Source organism: Xenopus laevis, chromosome 5S, assembly GCF_017654675.1.
Source record: "Xenopus laevis strain J_2021 chromosome 5S, Xenopus_laevis_v10.1, whole genome shotgun sequence".
In the NCBI taxonomy this organism is placed as follows: domain Eukaryota; kingdom Metazoa; phylum Chordata; class Amphibia; order Anura; family Pipidae; genus Xenopus; species Xenopus laevis.
Genome location: NC_054380.1, coordinates 3,136,140 through 3,162,104, shown reverse-complemented (window position 1 = coordinate 3,162,104; position 25,965 = coordinate 3,136,140). Strand labels below are relative to the sequence as shown.

The 25,965-nt window shown below is 38.0% G+C and overlaps 1 pseudogene; it reads right to left on the bottom strand.

The window, feature by feature from the left end:
- Positions 1-247: 247 nt before the first annotated feature.
- LOC108717371 lies at positions 248-25,965 on the bottom strand (annotated as a pseudogene).

Below are 25,965 nucleotides of genomic sequence, written 5' to 3'. Positions count from 1 at the left end.
TCAATGAGCACTTGTCATGTAGCTGAAGGTAAATGCCTCCTACATTTCTTTTTGATGGGCAGTGAGAAATGAATTTACTAATGTGACAGAAGTCCTGAATGTTTCACCAGCCTACAGACAGACTTCTATTGTCATGTTTGATTCACTCAACTTTGGATGTGATTACTATACTTTAAGGTGCTACACAGAAACATGACGTGTCCCATTAAACAATCTCTGTGCCTCCTTTACAAGCAATTTCTTATCTTCACTGTCTTTTTCCTCCCATTCTGGCATCAGAGTCTTCATCAAAATTGTCAAAGTCCTCCTCATCATCTATGAAACTTTCCTCCAAGTCATTTTTGTTGGGTTCTCCATCATGATCACTGTCGTTATCCAAAACACTTTTTCCTGTTAAAAACACAATTAAGAAGTAAAAGTTCTAAAAACTATTTCACTGACCCCGTAATACCACAAGAAATAGGTAAAAATTTTACTAAAACATTTAAAGGGATTATTATATTATAGGGATGCACCGAATCCACTATTTTGGATTCGGCCGAACCCTCGAATCCTTCACAAAAGATTTGGCTGAACACCGAACTGAATCCGAACCCTAATTCGCATATGCAAATTAGGGGTGGGAAGGGGAAAACATTTTTTATTTCTTTGTTTTGTGACAAAAAGTCACACGGTTTCCCTCCCCACCCCTAACTTGCATATGCAAATTCAGATTCAGATTCAGTTCGGCCGGGCAGAAGGATTCGGCCGAAAAAAATTCAGAATCCTGGCCGAATCCCGAACCAAATCCTGGATTCGGTGCATCCCTATTATATTATAATGTAGACAATTATGTCCTTAACCCTTTTTTTGGTGGTATATAAATATGGCTTTCTTCTGCTGACAATGGCTTCCATTATTGATGAACCTAGTCAGAAAAATTAAATTCCAGACTTAACTCTAACTTGTGGGGAAAGAATATGTAGTGTATAGCCCTTTATACTCCAGTTGGTGATATTATGGACTGATCCACAGGTTAATGGCTATGGTAATCTGTTTAATATCAACCAGGTTCTGTGCAACCCAAAAAGCTTGTGAGCCGCAAAAGCTTTCAAGCAGACCCACGCATCACTAGCATCACTAGCTGCATCTCTTATTCAGATTCCAAATTGTGACTGAGATAACTGCTTGGTGACCCCAACAATTTGAATTACAAAATAAACAGTTGTAGAACAGAAGGAAGAATAATTACCCCTACCCCCCGATTCTTGTGATCACACTGTCACGTCATACCTAGATAAGGAGGACATCTTATTTAATAACAGCAGTCAAATTTAAAAAAATATATATGTATTATTAGTAATTACTTAAAGGAGAAGGAAAGGTTAAAAGTAAATAAGCTTTATCAGAAAGGTCTATATAAATACACCAGTAACCCCTCAAAGTAATGCTGCTCTGAGTCAAACAGCAAATTTCTTTCCTTCTATTGTGTACTCATGGGCTTCTGTATCAGACTTCCTGTTTTCAGCTTAAACCTCCAGGGCTTGGGCTTGAGCATGCTCAGTTTGTTCCTCTCTCCTCCCTGCTGTAATCTGAGCCCAGAGCTATGAGTGAGCAGAAAGACACTCAGGCAGGAAGTGATGTCACACCAAGCTAATATGGCAGCTGCATCTAGGGTTTCCACCATTATGAAGAAATTTTATCCGCAGGCAAGAGGCGGACAGAAAAGGGGGTGGGCAAAACGGTGCAAAATGGTTGGGGCTATGACATCGCAATGGCAGGATGGAGGCTTTTGGAGTGGGTCCGCATACAAATAAGGTAAAATGTAGGTGTATCGGGGGCAGGCCAAGGGCTAATCTTAAGAGTATTATAAATTTACAATTTAAATTTGTAATACCGGTGCTGGCAGTTGTTTTACAGGCTATGCCGGTAAAATACAGGCAGAATGGAAAACCAAGCAACATCAGTCTAAACAGTCAGGGAGAGCTTGTAGAGCTGTTTATTCAGGTGTAGTAAAGCTTTCTGCAGAATAAATATAGTGTTATAGCTAGTGATGGGCGATTTATTCACCAAGCGCGAATTTGCAGCGAATTCCCTTGATTCGCCGCCGGCTAATAAATTTTCGAAAACCTCCAAAAAAAATGGAATCGCCCCAAATTCGCCCATCACTAGTTATAGCTTGTACTATTGTGGCTAATCTATTGGCAATAAACTGTCTCTGTAGATTTCCTTCTCCTATTAACGGTTGGTAAGAATAAAAAATGTATAACCACATGAATGTCATGTATGATTGCCATATGGTGTGTAACTCTGCACAGAAACACAAGTATTTACATGTCACATTCACCCCTATAGGTTTGTACATATCATTTGTCACTGTCTCAGTGGATAATGATCCACAAGGGTCAACAGCAGCTACAGATACACATATTGCTGTGCAGGGAACGTGCATCACATGACAACCACATAAGCAACGTGTAACATGTGAAGTTTCATACCATACAAATGATAATGGAAAACCCCAGCAGATGGCAAAGGAAACTCACGCCTGGAGTACATGAATGATGTTCCTATGGTGATTTCAGATAGTATTTGCAGCTTTATTTAATAAATTCGCCAGACACGAATTTTCAAAACTGCGGCGGCAATTGTGAGACGAAAAATCCACTGAGGCAAGAAAAAAATGGCCGTGCGTCAAATTTGATGTGCGCATAAAAATCGTTGTGCGTCAAAATTGACTTTAATGCATTTGGCCCAAATAGTGGCACGCATAAAAAGTGACGCTCACGACAAAATAGACATGCGGCAAAATTATCTTGACGCCATCGACGTCAATGTGTTTTGCAAATTTTTCGCCGTTTTGCAAATTTGGCAGTATATTCGCCCATCTCAATTCAACGATTTTCCTGGAAAGCAAAAGTAATTAATTGTAATAATAATATTATAACAAATAATGCATGCTAGCACTCAACTAAATCCCACCTGGACTCTTAATTCCCTAATCAGATTATTCATAGAATATTCATACAATTATTTTCATCATCGGAAAATCTGGAAATAATTTAGGAAATAATTAACCCCCACCCCTTGAAATTGATTCTGGCCCAATATGCTTTAACTCCTTGACTGCACAGTTTCTTCAAAGTAAGTCTTGTGGCCCAATTTTAAGGGGTTATTTATCAAAGTCAGAATTTAGCTCAATATTTTCTGATACAAATTCCGATCAAATCTGCTCCGTTTTTTTACGCTTATTTATTACATTTTCCCAAAAGTTTGCTTTGCAGGAAAAAAATAGATTTTCACAATTTTTTCGGATTTTTCATTCGAAAACTCCGATTTCTTATATTTTTTGCCAGAAAACTCTGAAAACGTTGTGATATTGCACGAAACCCAGTGCACATCAAAAAATCATTGGGACTTCTTCCATTGACTTATATGCAACCTTGACAGGTCTGAGACGCCGGATTCTTTGATTCTGACTTTACCATCCTAGGGGTTTAATAAATTCAAAAAAATTCGTGATTTTTTTTAAAGTCCAATTTTATAAAACAAAATCAAGAATTTTTGCATTTGGAGTTTAATAAATAACCCCCTTATGATTGGTTGATGTAAAAAGATACTCCCTTTTTTATTTTTGGTGCCCCTTTTCTTAACCTTCTACCCTCTTTTTCTGAAAATCAAAGAAATAAAATCGTTAAAGCACCTTGATTTATTTTGCACCATTTTAAACATATATAATGATTCCTTTGGCTGTCAAAACCATGTAGTTTGTGCTATAGACGTTAACTTATAGAGCAAATATATATGTCTTCCAATCAGACCTTATTACATAGCAATCCGAATCCATGTAATTACACGGCACTGAATGATATATCTACTTTGTATATGAATAAATATCTTTGTGCCTTTTTTTTTGTGTTGGCAGCCAACACAATCTGATCAGATAAAACACAGAAGTTCATAATCTCCTGTTGAAAACATTCAATGGAACAGGAAATGCCTGAAACCTCTGGTAGAGTAAAGGTGGCCATAGACACGACGATAATATCGTACAAAACTAATTTTCGTATAATATTCGGTGCGTGTACGGCAGGAGTCGAACCGACCGATATCGGCAGAGGACTTGGATATTGGTTGGTTTGTCAATCGGGCTGGCCGGAAAAGTTTGATCGGGCACCTTTAATGGCACCTAAACATCGGCCATTGTTAGTGCTGAATGGTCAGATATAGATAGAATTCTATTGTTTCTATATGTATAATTGACGATTCAGCTCTTCACGTGTGTATTGAAATGAACAATATTTCTTGGAAACATCTTTTCCAGGAAAGATCATAATTGTCATGTCTATGGCCACCTTTAGAGATGCTTCTCGGCATGAAAATGACAGAAAAGCACCTGCACTGTAAACTTAAGCATTTTAATTAATGGGAGACAAAGAGGAGCTGCGTCAGGCTTCTCAGAATTCCACAATGAATTGTGCTGAAAACCACCTGAACAAAAAAAAAATCTTTTGTACCTGGAGGTTTAGTGTGTTTGTATTCTAATTTGTGTTGTTGGTTTTTCCTACATAAAAAAAACAAGATAAAATTATGTAAATGACCACAATTATTTGCTATAAATAACAACAGTAATTATACATAATTAACATTATTTTATTTTTCTGCTCCATTGCCTCAGGCTGCACAAATTAGTACATGGCACGTGTATTTATATGGAGAAGAGGTGGTGAAACATGACGCCCAAATAATCAATATATAGGGATTCTAGGAGCATTCCCTAATGTAAGGTTATTTGCAATACAGAGGGATTACATTTATAAACCTTTTAGAATAAAAATACAAATTTATTCACAAGAGGACAGGACTGCTGATTGACTGGATTGAAGAAGTTCAGAGTTTCAGCTGTCAGATTTGACAAGGAAATAAGGACTATCTTCTAAACAGTACATACAAATAATACAAAAAAAAAGGCTGAAAGATATTTTGTCTTGGCCCAGAATATTCAAGAAACATTACAATATGAAACAGGCACAGAAAGAAAGGATCCCCAACGAAGCTACGGGGCGAAAAGCAAAGACGTGAACCAAAATGGGTCCAGTGGGGAAATCTCCCCACTATCGAACATAGTGGACTCGGAGGAAGCCTCACTTCTAACACCCAAAAAAGTCTACTATACTCACTTGAAAAAGATATGCAGAGCGATATGCTACAATAATACATTTAGGGGCACATTTACTTATGGTCGAATATTGAGGGTTAATTAACCCTCGATATTCGACTGCCGAATTGAAATCCTTCAACTTCGAATATCGAAGTCGAAGGATTTACCGCAAATAGTTCGATCGAACGATTAAATCCTTCGACTCGTTCGATTCGAAGGATTTTAATCCATCGATCGAATGATTTTTCTTCGACCTTAAAATTGTTCCAAAGCCTATGGGGACCATCCCCATAGGCTAACATTGACTTCAGTAGGTTTTAGGTGGCGAACTAGGGGGTGGAAGTTTTTTTTAAAGAGACAGTACTTCGACTATCGAATAGTCGAACGATTTTTAGTTCGAATCGTTTGATTCAAAGTCGTAGTCGAAGTAGCCAATTCGATGGTTGAAGTAGCCAAAGAAAAACATTCGAAATTCAAAGTTTTTTTTATTCTATTCCTTCACTCGAACTAAGTAAATGGGCCCCTTATACTTCAAATTACCTTTTTTTAAGACATTGGGGCTCATTTATAAAGTTGGGCAGAATGAATCCCACATTGAACGTATTTTCCCTGCGCATGTTTATATTTATAAATCTGGATAAGAGTGGTGTATGTAATGTGCAAACAGAATTGAGAATTATTTGCATAAGGGCTTTTTAAATATGGCATCATCTCAAATTGCAAATATTAATGCAAACACAATGGGGCCGATTCACTAACTTCGAGTGAAGGATTCGAAGTTAAAAAACTTCGAATTTCGAAGTGTTTTTTGGGCTACTTTGACCATCGAATGGGCTACTTCGACCTTCAACTACGACTTCGACTACGAATCGAAGGATTCGAACTAAAAATCGTTCGACTATTCGAAGTCAATGCTACCGAAGTCAATGTTAGTCTATGGGGAAGGTCCCCATAGGCTTTCCTAAGTTTTTTTGGTCGAAGGATATTCCTTCGATTGTTGGATTAAAATCCTTTGAATCGTTCGATTCGAAAGATTTAATTGTTCGATCGAAAGATTATTCCTTCGATTGAATGATCAAACTATTTGCGCTAAAATCCTTCGACTTCGATATTCGAAGTCGAAGGATTTTAATTCCAAGTCGAATATCGAGGGTTAATTAACCCTCGATATTCGACCCTTGGTGAATCAGCCCCAATACGTCTTTGGGAGCGGAGAAAATTATGGCAAAACCGTTTTCTCAAGTTGCGAATTACCTTGTACGGTGCCTGCACTCACGCAAACATCTCATTTGCGAATATTTTTGCACAATTCAAAAGAAACAGAAAGACAGGCACAGCAGTACGATATGTTAGTGTTCAGGAAAAAAACATGGGAAATACAATCATTTGCAAATAAAAATGCGCAATGCGAACTTTAGAACCCCATTTTGTTTTTTATGATTTGCTGAGTAAATAAGAGCAGTTTCATGCCTGGAAAGATTCACAGACAATCTTTTATTTTCATGGAAATTTGGTCAATGGCAGGTAATGTTTCATTGTCTGAACAATCGTGGCTCTTCCCACTTATTTGAAACATTATGTTCTAAATACACACGTGTATAATAAATTCCAGCTCAATGATTTATTAAACAGTGTACTGAGTTGCAGCAGGCAGGGCCGGCCTTAGGCCAATTGGACCAATTGGGCCCAATTGGGCCCCGCACCTCTGGGGGGCCCCGCACCACAGGGCAGCACAGATAATATTTCCCTCAGCACATGATGCTGCCTGGCCTGCCCCCAACTTTGAGAGTCCAGCCCATCCCCAAATCCATAGGTCTAGCCTGCCCCCAACTCTCATAGGTCCAGCTTTCCTCCAACCTTGATAGGCCCTGCCTGCCCCCAATCCAACCAAGCCTGCTCCCAAGCTGAATCGGCCCAGCCCCAAACTAATTGGCCCAGTCCACTCTCCTATTTCCTCCCTCTCTCTCTTACCCTGTGTGCCCCTATTATGTTACCTTGTCTGCCCCTTTCCTTTCTATTTTGTGCCTGTATGCCCTTATTTTCCTAAAAACTTGGTGTGTCAGTAGCCAGCAACACTTTGTCTAGGGGCCCCGCCAACATGGTCCCAATTGGGCCCCACATGTGATAGGACCAGCCCTGGCAGCAGGTAACGTTCACTGTGTCATGATTCATGTCAAAATAGGAGCAAGATTAGATTTATTGAGCTGAAATACTATTTGTTTGCATTTTATTTATGGTTCCTACCAAGGCGTTAATCCTTATATATCTTGTATAAATGCTTTTATACATCTGTGACAAGAACTTACACTTTGCCTTCCAAACAGAATTTTCATGAATTTTACAGATAAATGGAGCACAGACAGGCCAGCAGAGCTTTGTCCTTGAAGACTTGTTCCAGGGAATTTGGCAACAGTGCTGACTATTACTTACTGGGCCCTGAACCAGTGATGTTTCTAGGGCCAAACCTTTGAGAAGACACTAGGGATCATTTGCAAAGCCGAGGGGTAAATGCATCTCCTGGGGCCGCGCTCATCACTGAGCACCACATATTTCTAGTAACAAGTGCTCTTAGAATAAGAACTGAGGGGTGTGCTCTTGCACCCTCAAGTTCAAGAATGATCCCTAATCTCTTTTGCACACATATGCTTAAATAATGGATCATTCAGGTCTAGGTCTAGGCTAGGTCTGCTGTATCTGCCTACCGGCCTACTGGTTAAATGAAGGAATGTTGGCCTGGAACATAGGGACAAATTCACTAAGCGCCGAAGCGCCGAACGCTAGCGTTACTTCGCTAGCGTTTGGCATTTTCGTTACTACGCAAATTCACTAATGAACGCTGGCGTAGATTCGCTAGTGTTACTTCGCACCCTTACACCTGGCGAATTATCGATACGGACGTAACTGCGCAAATTCACTAACGCGCGCAGTGTACTGAACGCTACCTTTTACGCTAGACTTCCTTCGCCACCTCAGACCAGGCGAAGCGCAATAGAGTAGATAGGGATTGCTTCAAAAAAAGTCAAAATTTTTTCTAAGTCCCAAAAAACGCTGGCGTGTTTTCTACATTATGGGTTATAGGCTGAAAAAGATCGAAATTTTTTTTGGGGCTCCCCTCCTTCCCCCCCCTACATTTCCTGACTCCTGGCAACTTATCTAGACAGTGGGCACATGTGTAGGGCAAAATAAAAATTTTATTTGATGTTTTGAAGGTTTCCCAGGCATTTGTAGTGATTCTACGTATTCCTCCATTGAAATTTGAATTTGGCGCCGTATGCAAATTAACCATCGCTAGCGTAACTTCGCTTCACTTAGCGAATCAACGCTGGCGCAACTTCGCAACCTTACGCTACCCCTGTGCGCAACTTCGGATTTTAGTGAATTTGCGGAGCGCTGGCGAAAGTATGCCTGGTGAAGTGTGGCGAAGTGCGGCGAAGTTGCGCCTGGCGCAACTACGAACCTTAGTGAATTTGCCCCATAGTATTTGTACCTGGATAGAGAACTGGCTAAAAGATAGACTACAAAGAGTGGTGGTAAATGGAACATTTTCTAATTGGACCAGTGTTGTTAGTGAAGTACCGCAGGGCTCTGTACTAGGTCCCTTGCTTTTCAACTTGTTTATTAATGACCTGGAGGTGGCCATTGAAAGTACTGTTTCTATTTGTGCAGATGAGACTAAATTGTGCAGAACTATAGGTTCCATGCAGGATGCTGCCACTTTGCAAAGTGATCTGTCTAAACTGGAAAACTGGGCAGCAAACTGGAAAATGAGGTTCAATGTTGATAAATGCAGGTTATGCACTTTGGCAAAAATAATATAAATGCAAGTTATACACTAAATGGCAATGTGTTGGGAGTTTCCTTAAATGAGAAGGATCTAGGGGTCTTTGTAGATAACACGTTGTCTAATTCTGGGCAGTGTCAATCTGTGGCTACTAAAGCAAATAAAGTTCTTGTATAAAAAAGGGCATTAACTCAAGGGATGAAAACATAATTATGTCTCTTTATAGGTCCCTGGTGAGGCCTCATCTGGAGTATGGGGGCAGTTTTGGACTCCAGTCCTTAAGAGGGATATAAATGAGCTGGAGAGAGTGCAGAGACTAAGTGCAACTACTGCACAGCCTTACCCCGCTCCACGGTGCAGATCGAAGGGAACACAAGAGACGGTATTTTTCAATTTTCTTGCGGCTTTATTTGGCACATCTTAGTGAGTTTCTAGCAGTGGGTTGGTGAGAAAAACCTACGCGTTTCGTGCCCTCCCTCCAGGCACTTTGTCAGGGTCAGTGATTGTTACTTCCTCGGCGAGGTGAGGGAGATCCCGCGAGAGCTGCGATCGAAGTAAGAGACGTTTCATCAAGAAGGGTGAGCTCCGATTTAATGTCTAGACCTGTTCCATAAGTCTATTTACTAAGTGCAACTAAATTGGTTAGAGGGAGGGAAGAGTTAAATTATGAGGGGAGACTGACAAGGTTGGGGTTGTTTTCTCTGGGGGAAAAAAGGCGCTTGTGAGGGGACATGATTAGACTTCACAAGTACATTAGAGGACAGTGATGAGCAAATCTGTTGCCGCAAAATTTGAGAAACTGCCCAAAAGTTTTGCTAGACAATGCAAAATTTGCAAAACATGTTGAAGTCAATGGGCTATCAGACTATCTTATCTGTGTTTAGATGTGTTGGCTGTTAACCAAAGGCACTGTTTGCTATATTACTATATTAGGTGCTTATGGGTTATATTGTGACATTAACATACTGCAATAGATAAGGATTGTGTTAAACCAGGAAAGTAATGGGCACGCATGCTAATGATGCTAATGATGAACAATCCTTGTAAAACGCTGTGGAATACATAAGTGCTATAGAAATAATGTCTTATAATAATAATAGCCCTTATAGAATGTTAGAGAATAATCAATCTGCTGGAATTTTAATACAGGTATGGGACCTGTTATCCAGAATGCTCAGTACCTGGGGTTTTCCGGATAACAGATCTTTCCCTAATTTGGATCTTCATACCTTAAGTCTACTAGAAAATCATGTAAACATGAAGGGGCACATTTACCTAGGGTTGAATATCGAGGGTTAATTAACCCTTGATATTCGACCGTCGAAGTAAAATCCTTCGACTTCAAATATCGAAGTCGAAGGATTTTGCGCTATTCCTACGATCGAACAATCGAAGGAATAATCGTTCGATTAAATCCTTCGAATCGAACGATTCGAAGGATTTTAATCCATCGATCGAAGGATATTCCTTCGATCAGGAAATTGTTAGGAAGCCTATGGGGACCTTCCCCATACATTTTGGGTTGAAGTACCCAAAAAAAATACTTCGAAATTTGAATTTTTTTACATTCGAATTCTTCACTCGAGCTTAGTAAATCTGCCCCTAGGTACATTTTGGTAATACGTGAAACATTTCCGTTACTCTGTCCTGGAATAAAGAACATGGAGTCTCTACAGTTAAATCATGTGCTGTTTTTGTAAGCAGTGAATGCAATAAATACATTGTCAGCTACGACGCATGTCGAGAAAGAAATATCTTCCCGAGATTTGCTTTCGTTTATAGAACAGAGTTTAGCTCTTGGGCAGACTTCAATGGAAAGGGTTCGCTGCTTTCAAATTACTCAGAAATATTTCAAATCTTCCCCTATTAGATGTTGTGTATATTATGCAGAATTTCCGCTTACACAAGTCTCACGTTGTGAAATGACCCTGCAGCAAAGAACGACTTTTATATTCTGTTTAAAGGGCACATTAACAGTCTCAAGGAGAGAGGGAGACGTGTGTCATCATGGAAATATCGCTGTCAACTCTCACTAGTGCACATTTATTAGAGAGACACCCCAGGGAATTGTACTTGGTGGATGTCTATAATATAAAGCTTAGTGTCAGCTAATTCATTGGTTATTACTGTCATTTAGGAGAACACTCTTACAGAGGCAATGGAAGAAGAGAAACAAGAAAAATAGGGAGATTTTAAGTAAAACACAATACATACAAATATTGTAAAAGCACATTCACAAAGTCTATTACCCAATTTATTAAGAATAGAATAACCTGGGTCAGTGGTGTAACTAGAGCCCGCCCACTTCCCGCCACACATCTGCTCCGCCAACTCCCCACCCTGACTCCACCCACTCCGCCGACTTGCCTCCCCTTTCCTCGCGGGGTTTTTTTATTAGCTATAGAGGAATCAGACCCCTGGGCCCCCAGTTTCTGGGGCCCCCTGTGCTGTGGGGTCTGTTTCCTCTATGGTTACGTCACTGACCTGGGTTATAATTAGTATTTATAATCCAATTCTTCTGTGTGAAAGCATGAATGTATATGATACTGTGTGTAGACCAAGGGGTATATTTATCAAAGAGTGAAGTTAGAGGTCACCACAGTCCTCTAGAAATTCCGCCACTCTCCATTCATTTCTTTGAAAGGAATATTTATCAAAGGATGAACTTTCATCCATTGATAAATACTCTTTTAAATATCCCATAGAAATGAATGGAGAGTGGCGGAATTTCTAGAGAACTGTGGTGACCTCTAACTTCACTCTTTGATAAATATACCCCTTGGTCTACACACAGTATCATATACAGAACCATCAATTTGTATACTCTCACTGAGTTCATGGGTAACACCTGAAACAAGGCAAGCAGGGCCACCATTAGAAATCACGGGGCCCCATACAGCAAAATTCAAGGTTCTCTGCTCAAAATTGCCATGATCCAACAAAGCTTATTGCTTCCATCTTGTTTCGGTTCTGAGAAATGAGTCTGAACCTGTTAACAATTTACTCTTTTTTTCTTTAGGGAAACTTCTGAAAGGTGCCCCCTGCCACCTCTGATTTCTTCACAGAAGGACAGGCGTTTGTTCCAGTGATTATGGTCTAGATTCAATTCGGTTCGAAGTTATCTCATGGGTTATCAGGTGAAAATTCATGGGAAAAAAACTTTTTTTTACTAATTCAGTTCCAGTTTGAAATAAGTTTTCCTGAATTGAATTGCACCTCAAATTAAATCTCGTCCATGAGTTTTCACAAGATAAACCTTTTTCCCATTGAACTGACTGTGGCCCCACTGTGGGGAGGGGTCTTGTTAAAATGTATGCCCACAGTCTGCCCACAAGTAGTGATGGGCGAATTTGCGTCTGCATCAATTTGCGGGTGTAAATATTGATGCCGGCGACAATTCCGACACCAGCAACAATTTGATTCTCATTAGAGCCAATGGGCATTCTTTAATTAGTGGTGCATGGCAACTCTGGCCATTTTACATCTCTCTCTCAATTGGTGTATGTGTTCCCAGCAATGTGTTGGACATTAAGGGGGTTATTTATCAAAATCCGAAGGCTAAAAACTCAAAAAAAAATAGAGGTTTTTTTTTACTATAAAATCCAATTTTTTAGTGGAAAAAAACCTAATATTTTTAGAGGCTGCAAAACGTCTGAATCTGAACATCCGCCATCTCAGACCTGCTGAGGTTGTATATAAGTCAGTCGTAGAGGTCCCTATCCTATTTGGAAGTTTCTGTGGTCTGCACTGACATAAGCCTGAAATTCTACTATTTCGGGCTTTTTCAGGCAAAAATCTGAAAAATTACAGCTTTGCAGGGGAAAGAATCTGAAAAAAAAATTGTATGATAGGGTTTTTTTTAAGTTTTCCCCCGATATGATTAAATTGTGATTTTTAAATAGTAAATAAGATCAAATTGTGGATTCTAGTTTGGTAAGACTTTTTTAAATTAAATCTGGAAAATTCGAATTTTAACCCCCTAAATGTCATTGCACTTGAAATTACAGTCACCAGTGAGACGGACCTTTTTCTTTCATCATCCATTAAAGGGCATGTAAAGTGTAAAATAGAATAAGGCTAGAAATGTTGTATTTTGTATACTAAACATAAACATGAACTTACTGCACCACAAGCCTAATCAAACAAATAATTTATGCTTTCAAAGTTGGCCACAGGGGGTCACCATCTTGTAACTTTGTTATACATCTTTGCAAGACCAAGACTATGCACATGCTCAGTGTGGTCTGGGCTGCTTAGGGATCATCATAAGCAAAGCTGCTTGAGTTCTGCATGGCTGGGAAGTAAGGCGGGGGCTCCCCCTGCTGTACATAAGTATGATTGTTTCCCTGCAGAGCAGTTAGGGACCGTCTGACAATTCCTATCCACAGCAGTAAATGAAGGGAGAATTTCATTGCATACAGTCAGGTTTCTTATAAAAACAGTACACATTTTTTAATTAAAGTATATTGGAGATAGGTTTCTTTTTCATTAAAGAAAGTAAAAACGGGATTTTATTTTTTTGACTTTAAATGCCCTTTAAAGACCCCATGAATTTACTTTGATGCGCAAGAGTGTATACACAAATGCATAAATATAGAAGTTCACTCCAGTGCTGTTTTATAATAGACTGGACCCCGCCAAGAATGAATGAAAAGCTTTCCACTGTGAGTCTAATTCCCAGCAGTCCAACACATAACTTCACAGCAGGTCAATATGAAAAGCACTGAGCGAGCAGGTGATTGCAAGCAATGAAGCAAAGAGAATTCCAGTGACAATATCTTCTTTCTCAATAGAGCGAGGCTACAGGACTCCACGTTGGCCAGAAATTGCTTGTGTACTTTAACAGTTTCTGCAAATAAAAGACTGACCATATTCCTGCACAAATACTATCTGCATATCTGATCTGATCCGGGAAGATTTCTGATGTGTTTGTATCTTCCTGTCCAACAATGAAAGACAACTGTATAATGAATGTGAACTCTACAGGACTCCATTAGGAACTAGAACAAATCAATTGTGTAAAGTGCATTTAGAATAAGCAAGCTCCATTTGTTGCAATATATTTAAATGCATTAAGGGGCAGATTCCCTAAAGGGCGAAGTGGCTAATGCTTGCGACTTTTCGGCAGCGTTGTTATCCGCAGGGACCTCACCAATTCACTTGCCCAATTTGCTAGCGAACAGGACCATGGCTAGAGTTCAATCGCACTCTATCACCGGGTGACTTTTCGCCGTCAAAAATTCGCCATCAAAAACGAGACGCCGGCGCAGTTTCACATATGTTTTGCTGTTTTTCGAATTTCGCGCGAAATTCTCTAATTTTTTGGCAAATCTAAACGGCGCAAATTCGCCCATCACCACTGCCTTCTGCACTGAGTGCCAGATTCTTGATGCACCACTCGCTACCCCAAACGCCAATGTGAGTTGTAATTTGACTTTAATTATAAATCCATTAATACACCTGTATAAGTAAATGTAAGAAAAAAAATTCTACATTTGCTAAACTCAAAGGTTTATTTACCAGACTCCAGTCGCTTTTTTTGGGCAAAACTCAAATTTTTTCAGGTTTTTTAAATACTTTATTAAAGCCTGAAGCTGCACAAAGCCAGAATCCGAAAATCCACAATATCAGACCTGCCGAGCTTGTGTCTAAGTCAATGGCAGAGGTCCCTATCCGATCCTGATGTTTCTGTGGAATTAGCCCAAAAATCCGACCTTTTCAGGCAAAAATCTGAAAAATTCTGGCTTTCTGGGAGAAAGCCCGAAAAAAATCTAGCGATTCAGGAAAAAAAACTGCAAAAATCATATGATTTAGGTTTTCCGCTCGATTTATAGGGTTTTTACCCAAATCGAGCTTTTTTAATGAAAAATAATGTCAAATTGTGGATTCTAGTTTGGTCGGAACTTTTTATTTTTTAAAAATCTGATAAATTCTGATTTTGATAAATAACCCCCTTAATGTATGCCATCAAATGATACAAATATACCATGAGAAATGATATGAAATTCACTTTCTACTAAATATTGTAACCAAATTTTATTTTCAGTGTTGCATTAGCACATCCTGTTCTTAAGAAAATAACACCTTGCACCTAAGAGTTGTCAAAATGTCAGAAAGAAAGTAAAATGTAAAAAAAAGTGGTAAAAGCTTCTGTGTGAAAGAAAACGTGTTCCATCGTGTTGTCTGAGCTGTAACAGTCCGTTCCTTATGGCCACTCGGCTCTCTCATCCCTGTCATCTTGACTTCACTTCTCAATGTTATCGTAATCGATATCTCGTGACAAAACTCCTGAAAATGGCCAGGGGTTTTCCTACAAAGAAAAAAACCTGACATCAGTTATTTTAGTGTGTTTTTCTTTTATTTGGGAGAGAGAAATAATTTAAAATATTTGGCACTTTTCTTTTCTACAGTCTATCATCTCCCTTCAACCACTTTACAAAAGGCTTTCAACCTATTGTGCACATTCAGGACATTTAGGGGGTTATTTATCAAAGTACAAATTTATCTCAAAATGCTCTGGCAAAAACTCAGACTACATCCGCATGGGTTTTTTCAGTTTATTTATTAGATTTTCCCAAAAATGTGGTCTGCGGGGAAAAAAATCACAATTTCCTGATTTTTTCTGATTTTCCAGCCGGAAACTCCGATTTTGTATGCTTTTTTCCTGAAAACTCAGAAATCTTCGAGGTATTGCACGAAACCCAGCGCACATAAAAAAATCATTGGGACTCCTCCCATTGACTTATATGCAACCTTGCCAGGTCTGAGATGCTGGATTTTCTCAATCTGACTTTTTCCATCTTCGTGGTATAATAAATTCTGAAAAATGTGTGATTTTTTTTAAAAGTCCTATTTTATACTTAAAAATCCAAATTTGTTGTGGATTTTTGCAATCGGAGTTTATTAAATAACCCCTTAAATGACATTGACATCACTTAATTTGGTATCAATAACATATTCACAAACACAAAAAAGTAAGCAAAAGCCTAATCTGAGGGCTAAGTGGCACTTCCTGTTCCTGGTTGGTTTTCCATTGGCTTAAGACTGAATCCCCCATATTATTTGTCACGCATGTTTATTGCTTAAAAAATTCTGATTTTCAGTCCAGAGCACATGCTGCAGTTTTTCTGTCCCTCAATCTTTGTGTTTTTCTGCAGAGATGGTCTTTTAGCCATTTCCATTTTGGAAATGGCTTTTTTTTTTGCAACTCTTCCAAGAGGACCACCACTGATACGTTATCTAGATTATAGATGGGTGTACAGCAGGACATCTTTCAACTAGAAGGGAACAAAGCTCGATGTACAGATGAAGCCACTTTGGTTTGTATGTTTGACACAGAATAACTAAACCCAGGTATCCCACTTATCCCATTTAACACAGATAATTTCGTCACAGCATCCCATCTAATTAAAGAGTTCATCATTTGTGAACAATGGTGCTTTGGTATGCTAATGAAAAGGTTAAATGCATTAAATGAGTTAAGGTGACTTTAGAGTCATGATGCATTTAAAGGAGAACCAAACCCTTGCTAAAAAAAACCCTACCATCCCTACCCTACATAGACCCCCATCCCTAGGTGGTACCTTTGGTAAATGCCCCTAACTCTTTACTTACCCCTCAGTGCAGATTCAGGGCATCGGAGTTTACAGGCGCCATCTTCTTCTCATCTGTAATATTCGGGAAGAGGGGTTTTAACTGCGAATTTCCACGTGTCGCCGCCGGTGTCAAAAATTTTTGGACACACAGTTGCGCGGCAACATTATTTGGACACCCATTGACTTTAATGGCAGCATCAAAGTTGACATGAGCGTCAGAATTGACACAGACGTCAAATTCGAGTTTCACAAATTTTTCGCTGTTTCGCAAATTATGCGGGAAATTGGCTAGTTTTTGATACAAAGAGTTTTATAGGTCCATACCTGTGTACCTGGTGTTTTCTGGATAACAGGTATTTCTGTAATTTGGATCTCCATAATTTGTTACTAAAAAAAAAGGAAGACATTAATGATACCCAATAGCATTGTTTTGCCTCCAATAAGTTTTGAATATATCTTAGTTGGGATCAAGTACAAGGTACAGATACTTTTTCATTATTACAGAGAAAATGTAAACAATTTTACAAATTTCAATTATTCGATTAAAATGGAGTCTATGGACTTTATAGCCTTCCCTTAATTCAGAGCTTTCTGAGTAACAGGCTTTCCAGGTAAGGGATACCTGTATAAAATTTTCAGCAACTACATTTTTTTTTAGTTGCTTTTAACCTTAACATAATTTTAGCTCTAAAAATTTAGCATTTTCTTACTCTTTTCCTTATTAAAAAAAAAAAAAAAGACGAGGTTTTCAAATTTATCAATTTATTTTACGCACTGGAAAGATTTTTCTTTATAGCAATGTTGTTTTGCCATGGCTGGCTACATGATCCCCATCTGATTCATGAAAAGGAATCTCTCGTTGGTGTATTTTTTTTTTCATCATACATTGTAGATGAGTAGTGATGGGCGAATTTATTCGCCAGTCCAAATTTGCGCCAGTCGCCGCCAGCGAATTTTTCGCCGTTTCGCGAAATTCGCAAATTTTCAGTCGAAGCGCAAATTCGCCCATCACTATAGATCAGCAACAGAGACTTTGTGGAAAGCTTGGTGAAAAGAAAAATATTGCTAAATAATCACATACGATACGTGGTGAAGAGTCAAATTTTAGTTCTTAAATCGAATTCGAATTTTTGGAAAAGCGTCTATCGAATTTGAATAACTCCCTAGTCGAATGACAGTTTTGACCATAAAAAAACTCGAAAATTCTAATTTTCAATTCGACCCTTGATAAATCTGCTCTTTATCAAAGGTCGAATTTTGAATTCATGTGAGTTTTTAGAAACTCCTCTAAACTCCCATAAATTTGAAATTCGACCAATTGAAATGTATTAATCGACCCGATAACTTGAATCAAATTTGACTTGAATTTAAAAAACTCGACTCGATTTTTTTCGGAGTCAGGAAGGCTGCAAACAACTCCAAATTGATCCATGGACCTCTCCTATTGATTTAAACAGCAATTTGGCAGGTTTTAGACGGCAAATAGTTGAATTTGAGTTCTTAAAGGGCATGACTATGATAAATCTTGAAAATCTAATTTGAATTTTTTTAAAAACTCGAATCGAATTTGAATAACTCCCTAGCCAAATTTGACAGTTTTGAACATAAAAAAAGTAATATTTTAATCTTCAATTTGACCCTTGATAAATCTGCCCCCTATTGTCTGAGATATGTCTATCATTTAGTTTAGTGCATCATATCCTAGATCAGAGGTCCCCAACTTTTTTACCCATTAGCCACAATTAAATGTAAAAAAAAGTTGGAGAGCAACATAATCATGCTAAAGTTTCCAGGGGTGCAAAATATGGGCTGTAATTGTCTGTTGCCCCTAGAATTAGCTTGAAATTCGAACTTAAAAATTAGATTTTTCAATTTGACATTGATAAATCTGCCTATAAGTGTCCACTTAAATCCTGCTCTTATAGGCCTTCTGGGAATGTCTAGAAAAGCAAGTTATCATTTTGTGCTAACGAGGCGCCATAATTATACTGAGAACATGTTAATAAGATACTGAGTCTCACAATCTGGCAAATTTCACTTAGTTAATGAAAGTCAATCCCTTTAGATTTCCAGCTGCACTGAACCGTGCAAAGTCTGATTTTTCTATTAAAATAGTTCCAGAAATATAGATGGAACTTATGAAATGATAAGTAACTAGAGGTTTGGGGGTACATTTAACAAAGATATTATGCTAGCCCAGGGCTTATCCTTTGCATCTGTGTCACATTTTAGAGGACTGATGTGCATGGGAATATCTATAACTGTGGAATTAAAAGAACTATTAAATCAAAAGCATGTTTTTGACTAATTTGTTTTCCAGATAGAGATGCCAAAGGGAATACTTACAGAGCAGGGAGCAATTTTATACCCAGAAATAAGACCCCTGGTTGATTATAAAAACTATACTTGTGAAAGATTAAATATAATAAAAAGTTGTGTATAATAAATTAACTGAATAAATATGCACTGCTATTTTTATGTTTTAATTTTATATACACTGGAAGTGTCCATCAAATCATAGGACATTAGAGGGCAGATTTATTAAGGGTCGAATAGGAAAATAGAAATTTTAAATAGTTTTTTTGGTAAAAACTCACAAATTCAAATTGGGAATAATCCAAACTGTATTTGAATTTAAATTAGAGATTTATCAAACCTTTAGCCTGGAAATAATTCAAAGTCGACTATTCGCCCACCTAAAAACTTGCCAAGTTCATGTAGAAGTCAATGGGAGAGGTCCAGTGATCCATTTGAAGATGTAAATAGCTTTCCTGACATTCAAGTTTTTTTCTGAGAAAAAACTTGATGCGACTTTAGTTGAATTAGAATCAAATTCAATCTGAGCTTTCGAGTTGGTAAAATTTGTTCAAGTTTTAGACGTTAGATTTTTAGAATTTAGAATATATTTGATTTTATTAGAGTAAAAAAACTCACATGAATTCGAAATTCGACCTTTGATAAATGGGCCTCTAAATGTAGTAGGTAGCAAAGCCCTTCTTGTGTATTAAAATATTCCTTGTAGTGATGGGCGAATTTGTCCCGTTTGGCTTCGCCACGAAATTCAAGAATTTCCAGCACAATTTGCAAAACGGGCAAAAAATGTGTGAAACGAATTTTGACGCCGATGGACAATTCGCGGCCATCAAAATCCATGCCAGCATCTCAATTGTCTCTGGCGTCAAAAAAACGTTGAGGTCTGTGAATTTTCACTGCAATTTCACAAAATTGACACAAGCAACTTTTCGGACGCGCGTCCAAAATTGCAGCAGGCGTCAATTTTTGAGTTTCACAAATTGTTCGCCTTTTTTTTGGCAAAGCAAGGCAGACATTCTCCCATCACTAGTTAGGGGCATTTACTGAGGGTAACACCTAGGCTGGGGGGGGCAGGGATAGGGGGTAGGGGATTTTAATATAAAGGGTTTGATTCTCCTTTAAGTCTACTAGAAAATAATGGATAACAGACCCCATACCTGTATCCAAATAATAACATGATGCATAAAATATAAGTATATTAAAAATATTATGTAATTCTGGGACAAATCTCATATCTATGGGATCAAAATGGAAATAATACCCCGCCTTGAAATAAGTTCATTTAATTAGTTTAAAGGAAATGAAGAAACACTGCCAAAAAGGGATATGTGTGTGTTATTTTTTCCCTTTTGCACCCGACTGATGGACACTAGTGAACTGTATTGAATCATTTCTATTTCTATGCTTACGTATATCTGATAACAGCAACGGCTTTGCCTAATTAGATAATGGTCTAACATCCAAAAGAGTCAAATACTATGAGCAATAGAGAGCTGGTCACTAAGCAAATTGCTCTAAAGTATTTGTATAATTAACAAAGCAAGAAAATTTATATATGAATTAATAAGATCAGTAATATAAAAATGATCACCCTGCCAACATCAGAAAGATCATTTCTTATTTTGCAGGTGTGGTATTCCCATCTATTCTTTGAACATATATTTTATTTATTAGAGAGATTTCTGATGCAGTCCTTTATCGTTTCAGAAATCAATTCTCAACATTAGTAGGGGCCAATTCACCAAGCTCGAGTGAAGGATTCGAAGTAAAAAAACATCGAATTTCGAAGTGTTTTTTGGGCTACTTCGACCATCGAATGGGCTACTTCGACCTTCGACAGATTCACACTAAAAATCGTTCGACTATTCGACTATTCGATAGTCGAAGTACTGTCTCTTTAAAAAAAACTTTGACCCCCTAGTTCGCCATCTAAAACCTACCGAACCCAATGTTAGCCTATAGGGAAGGTCGTTCGATTCGAAGGATTTAATCGTTCGATCAAAGGATTATTCCTTCGATCATCGATCGAACTATTTGCGCTAAATCCTTCGATATCCGAAGTCGAAGGATTTTAATTCCCAGTCGAATATCGAGGGTTAATTAACCCTCGATATTCGACCCATGATGAATTTGCCCCTAGGACTTTGGCCGTAAACTTATTATGGCGATGATAATCAACTTTTTAAAATGCCACCAAGCGACTTTTTGCTCAGACGAATGGTCTTGCTCCGCATTTTACTAAACGTTACCTCTTCGCCACCCAGAGTTGACCTCGCCACCTCAGACCAGGCAAACTACTAAAATGAAGCTTCATCTTCCTCAATCTTATGTGACTTACATCATATCCTGCCTGCCGAAATTACTAGATAGTAGTCCAGTTTATAGTTACTTATCATTCCTCAAGTTCCTTCAATAAGCTTAATTTTATCATCATACAGGATATGATGTCACTGATATAAGATTGAGGAGGATGTAGCTTCATTTTATCAGCATACAGGATATGATGTCACTGACATAAGATTGAGGAGGATGTAGCTTCATCTTTTCAGTTCACCAGGTCTAAGCTGACGAAGCAGTCTCTGGTGAAAAGGGTAGCGTAGTGGAAAATTCGAACTTTGTGAATTAGTGGAGTAATGATCGTTCGCTTGTCGAAAGGGTGCGAAACTTTGTCATTGAGTTGCTCAAGTGGATATTCTTAGAGATCATAAAAACATGATCACACAGAATAAAATATAGTTGCCGATTATCCCAATCATTGGGTCTTCAAAAAACTTGAAGGCAGATCCACATATCTGTAATGATCAAATCCAAAGGGCCATAGGTTCTGCACTTAAATATAAGTCCTCTCTGTCTTGTTACTCGGCTCTACAAAAATGACAGTGCTTGGGATATCCCTTTAATGATAATTATACTCTCTTCAGTCTATTCTTATCAGGGTTTCAAATGAAAATAATTAACAAAAGGGATCCAAACATTTATTTTGAATTAAAGTACATGAAGGTTAAAGTGCAACATGTAGAATTTGTGCCAAGCAGTGCCAGACTGGGATGCCAGGGGCCCACCAGAAAACCTTAGGCTGAGGGCCTACTTTCCAAACTATTATACCTCCTCTCCTCACTCAACCTCTTTATTCTCCTAGTCTCTTTTCTCTACATACTATACTTTATTCTTCCATTATTAAGCCTCTTTATTTCCATAAGGAAATAGAGAATGACCATGAAATAAGCCAAAATGTTAGAAGCAGGAGGGCCCAGTGACACCTTGGCCCACCGGGAGTTTTCCTGGTATCCCGGTGGGCCAGTCCGACACTGGTGCCAAGGTGTATTATGATGGTTTAATGCAATTGTTTTCTTAGTTCTGGAAGTTTAAGGAATTCTGGCATTTTATGGTGTAGTTTTTATTTCTAAATTACACAGTTTACAAAACAAATAATTTGCTCTATAGGCTTGCCACCTGTCTCGTTTTGACCCAAACAGCCTGGGAAAACCAGGCAGGATTCCCTGAGATTGTCAATCTGTCCCTCTATGTGACATCATACCCTGCCCCGTTACGTCACAGCCCCACCTTCCCGCCTGGAGTTAGTTGGGAGGAAAAGTGGCAACCCTATCACACCAACAAGTGTATTTTATAGCTGTAATACTGGTGCACAGGAAGCCATCTTAGGTCATTGTGCCTGTTTCAGAGCTTTCAGAAAGAGCCAGTACTTTACAATGGAACTGCTTTCAGGTAAGATATGGTTTCTCCTAATCAATATAACTGGAGTAACAGTGGGACTTTGATTTATATTACTGAGTGATATTCTCATATCTACCAGGAAGTGTTATTTGGTTACTTTCCCATTGTTTTGTTGATAGACCATTGGGGAGAAAGGGAGGGGGAAATAGTGACTTCGGTTCAGTACAAGTTGCATGACAAAGGGCACCAGGAAACTAACAACATGTCTAGCCCCATGTCAGATTTCAAAATTAGATATAAAAAATAAATTTGCTCTTTTGGAACAGCAATATTAACTGATGTGTTTTGGAAAAAAAAAAAAACATGACAGAATCCCTTCAATTGTGTTTTTGCTCAAATGTATAAAATGTCTTGAATTATAGTGTACACTCAGTCTCATTAATATGTTTTTATATACAATAAATTACAGTACAAGTTGTAGCTATCTAGTAAAATAACTTACCTGTGGCAATTTTCTCCATACACACAAGGAGTTATCTTTTTATATAGTGTGATGGCCCCACTGAAATCTGCCTTTTCAGATTCTTCATCCTCTTCTGGGCTTAGACTCACATCATCACTATGGGTTGTTTTTGACGAAGATGCCATTAATGTGCTCAACTGAAGAACTATCAGGTTGTCCATTTTCACTGCACCAATTTGTCCCTTCATTAATATTCAGATTGCTCTGCACATCCAAATAGTTATATTTATTATAATCTAAAATCATATCATTGATATCATTTGACTTTTCACTCAGTGCTTTGGTTAGCAAACTAGTACACAATGTTCCACCGAAGACCTGAAGAAGAGTAAACAAGAACATTACATTAATTTAGAAGGGTTAAAAGACATGTTTCATTAGTTAAAGAAAATTGAGCTCTGAAGTAATATCTGGATTATACACGTTATATAAACAGGCATGTGATCCACAGATGTAACTATAGAGAAATCATTGTCATGGGGGGCTCAGGAGACAGGGGTGCCCGGATCACGGAGTCTACTTTTTCTGGGTAGAAGTTGCTGTGCACCAGGCTGCAAGATTATTGTGGGGGGCACAGCGCAAAGTAGTTATGCCACATATCGGATCTATCCAGAAAAACAATTACCCATGCTACAAAGCTTGGCAAAAACCATTTCCATCACCGATTTCAAATTTCTCATTGATTTTGTAACATACAGGGGGTTAGTTTCTAAAATCTGAAAATTTCTCAATATTTGACCACTTTGACCAAAGTCCTCTGCCCATTGTTACAGTATTTATCAATAAATTAACAAAAAATCTGGTGCGGGAAAAGATTCGATAAAGTCATGAAAAAATACGAATTGTATGATTTTTTTGGATTATTTTCGAAAACCACAAATTCTTCGGATTATTGTACAAAACCCAATGCAGTTCATGATATTTTCCAATTGTAAACGGGTCAACTGCGGTTGACTTCTATATAACCTTGGCTGGTTTGAGATGGAGTACTATTTTATTTGGATTTTTAGCAGCATGGGAGTTTAATAAATCAATAAAAATTGAGTTTTTCCCTTTAAAACACCAACCAGAAAAAAAATTGAATGGAAATTTCCCCCATGGTACCAAGAATACTACATAATAGATCCCATACCTGCAGTGGAATAATGGCTGCAAAACTGGCAACTGGAACTAAGGTAGAGAGGGAGGTTGACTTTACTAACTGAGTGAAACTTCTGTTCATTTATAGGAATGCACCAAACTCCAGATTTAGTTTGGGATACAGACAAAATCAAGCCTTTAAAGGGGAACTAAAGTCTAAAATTGAATAATGCTAGAAATGCTGTATTTTGTATACTAAACATTAACATGAACTTACTGCACCAGAAGCCTAATTAAACAAATGATTTATGCTTTCGAAGTTGGCCACAGGGGGTCACCATGTTGTAACTTTGTTAAACATCTTTGCAAGACCCAAGACTATGCACATGCTCAGTGTGGTCTGGGCTTCAGTTGGGAGGTTAAGCTTAACGACTAACGTGTTTTGTGCCTACTGGGGCACTTACTCATAGGCTAGTTTATGAGTAAGTGCCTCAGTAGGCACAAAATGCGTTAATCTGTCATCTGTATGTCCTAATAAATTATTTGAATTTTTATTATAATTTTGGGCTTTACTTTTGGGGAAAACTCACAACTTTTTGCTGTTTTTTTTTTTTTTTGCACCCATAGACTGGGGTGAACTGTGAGAATTTTTCTCCTCTCATTAAATTATTTTGGACATTTATTTATTTTTTTGATTTATAATGGTACAGATACTGGCATAGTGCACCAAGTTCTTTAATGTTTGATATGTTTATACGTCACCCAATATGGAGTGTAAGTAAAAGCACTGAAAGTTCTATTAAAAGTGTTACACTCCTGATCTCACTTGGCTTACATGTAGAATGTGAATCATCTTGGTTATTTTCATATAAAATCAATACTGTATTATTTGGTGCTACCTACTCCTATAAAATAGCATGCACTACATCGCCTTTGTTTTTTTTTATGACACTTCAAGACTAATATAACTAGTATTTCTGTTTATAATAGGGGTGTATCAGCTCATATGGTAATGTGATTTCTAATTGGCTTTTGAATTATGATTTTTCAACAATTCCATCAGAATAAAAATGTAAGAGAGAAAACGGGAAAAGAGCCAAAGAATAGAATAGTATATGAAAGACAAGTACCTGTGATTCAAGAGTACCCTTCTTTATTACAAAATCTTCTTCTTGAGCTTCTTTAATATAAGAGGGTACCAAATGTTTACTGCTTGATAGATTTCCTTCTTTGTTGCTTGTGGTTATGTTTTTCTCTCTTCCAATTCTCTTTTTTTTTCCTTATAAAAAAATGGCAAAAGAATGTTATTGTTACACTGGCTATTACTATCATAGAGTTATTATGTTTAAGCACCAGTTATAACTCTGTGCTGCATGACTTGTTCCATGTAGTTGACCAATGATCCCATTCAACACCATTTTCTGCGCCAGAGAGAATATTAAAATGAAATCAAGCAAAGAAGTAGAGACCATAAAAATATTTGGATATTTGACCCTTGGGACAAGTGCTGCACAACTTGTTCCACATAATGGACCAGCTATGCTGTTCAACACAATTTTTCAGAGTATTAAAATTAAGTAAAAAAAAATTTTTATGCAGAGGCCATTAAAATTGTTGAACATCTGGACAACCCAGTTCTACATCATTAATGGTAAGCACTTGGTGCTTTGGTCCAATTTCCAGTTTAATCATACTAAATTAGGATGAAAATTGCTCTGGTTTTACTACCATTTAGGGGAATGGCGATTTTTTTCCTTCCAGATCTTATGGTTTTGCCAGTAAAATCTATTCTTCTAGTTCCTCTATACAAACCAGTAGAGAGTTTCTCCCTTGTATTCATGCAGCCTATGTTTTGCAT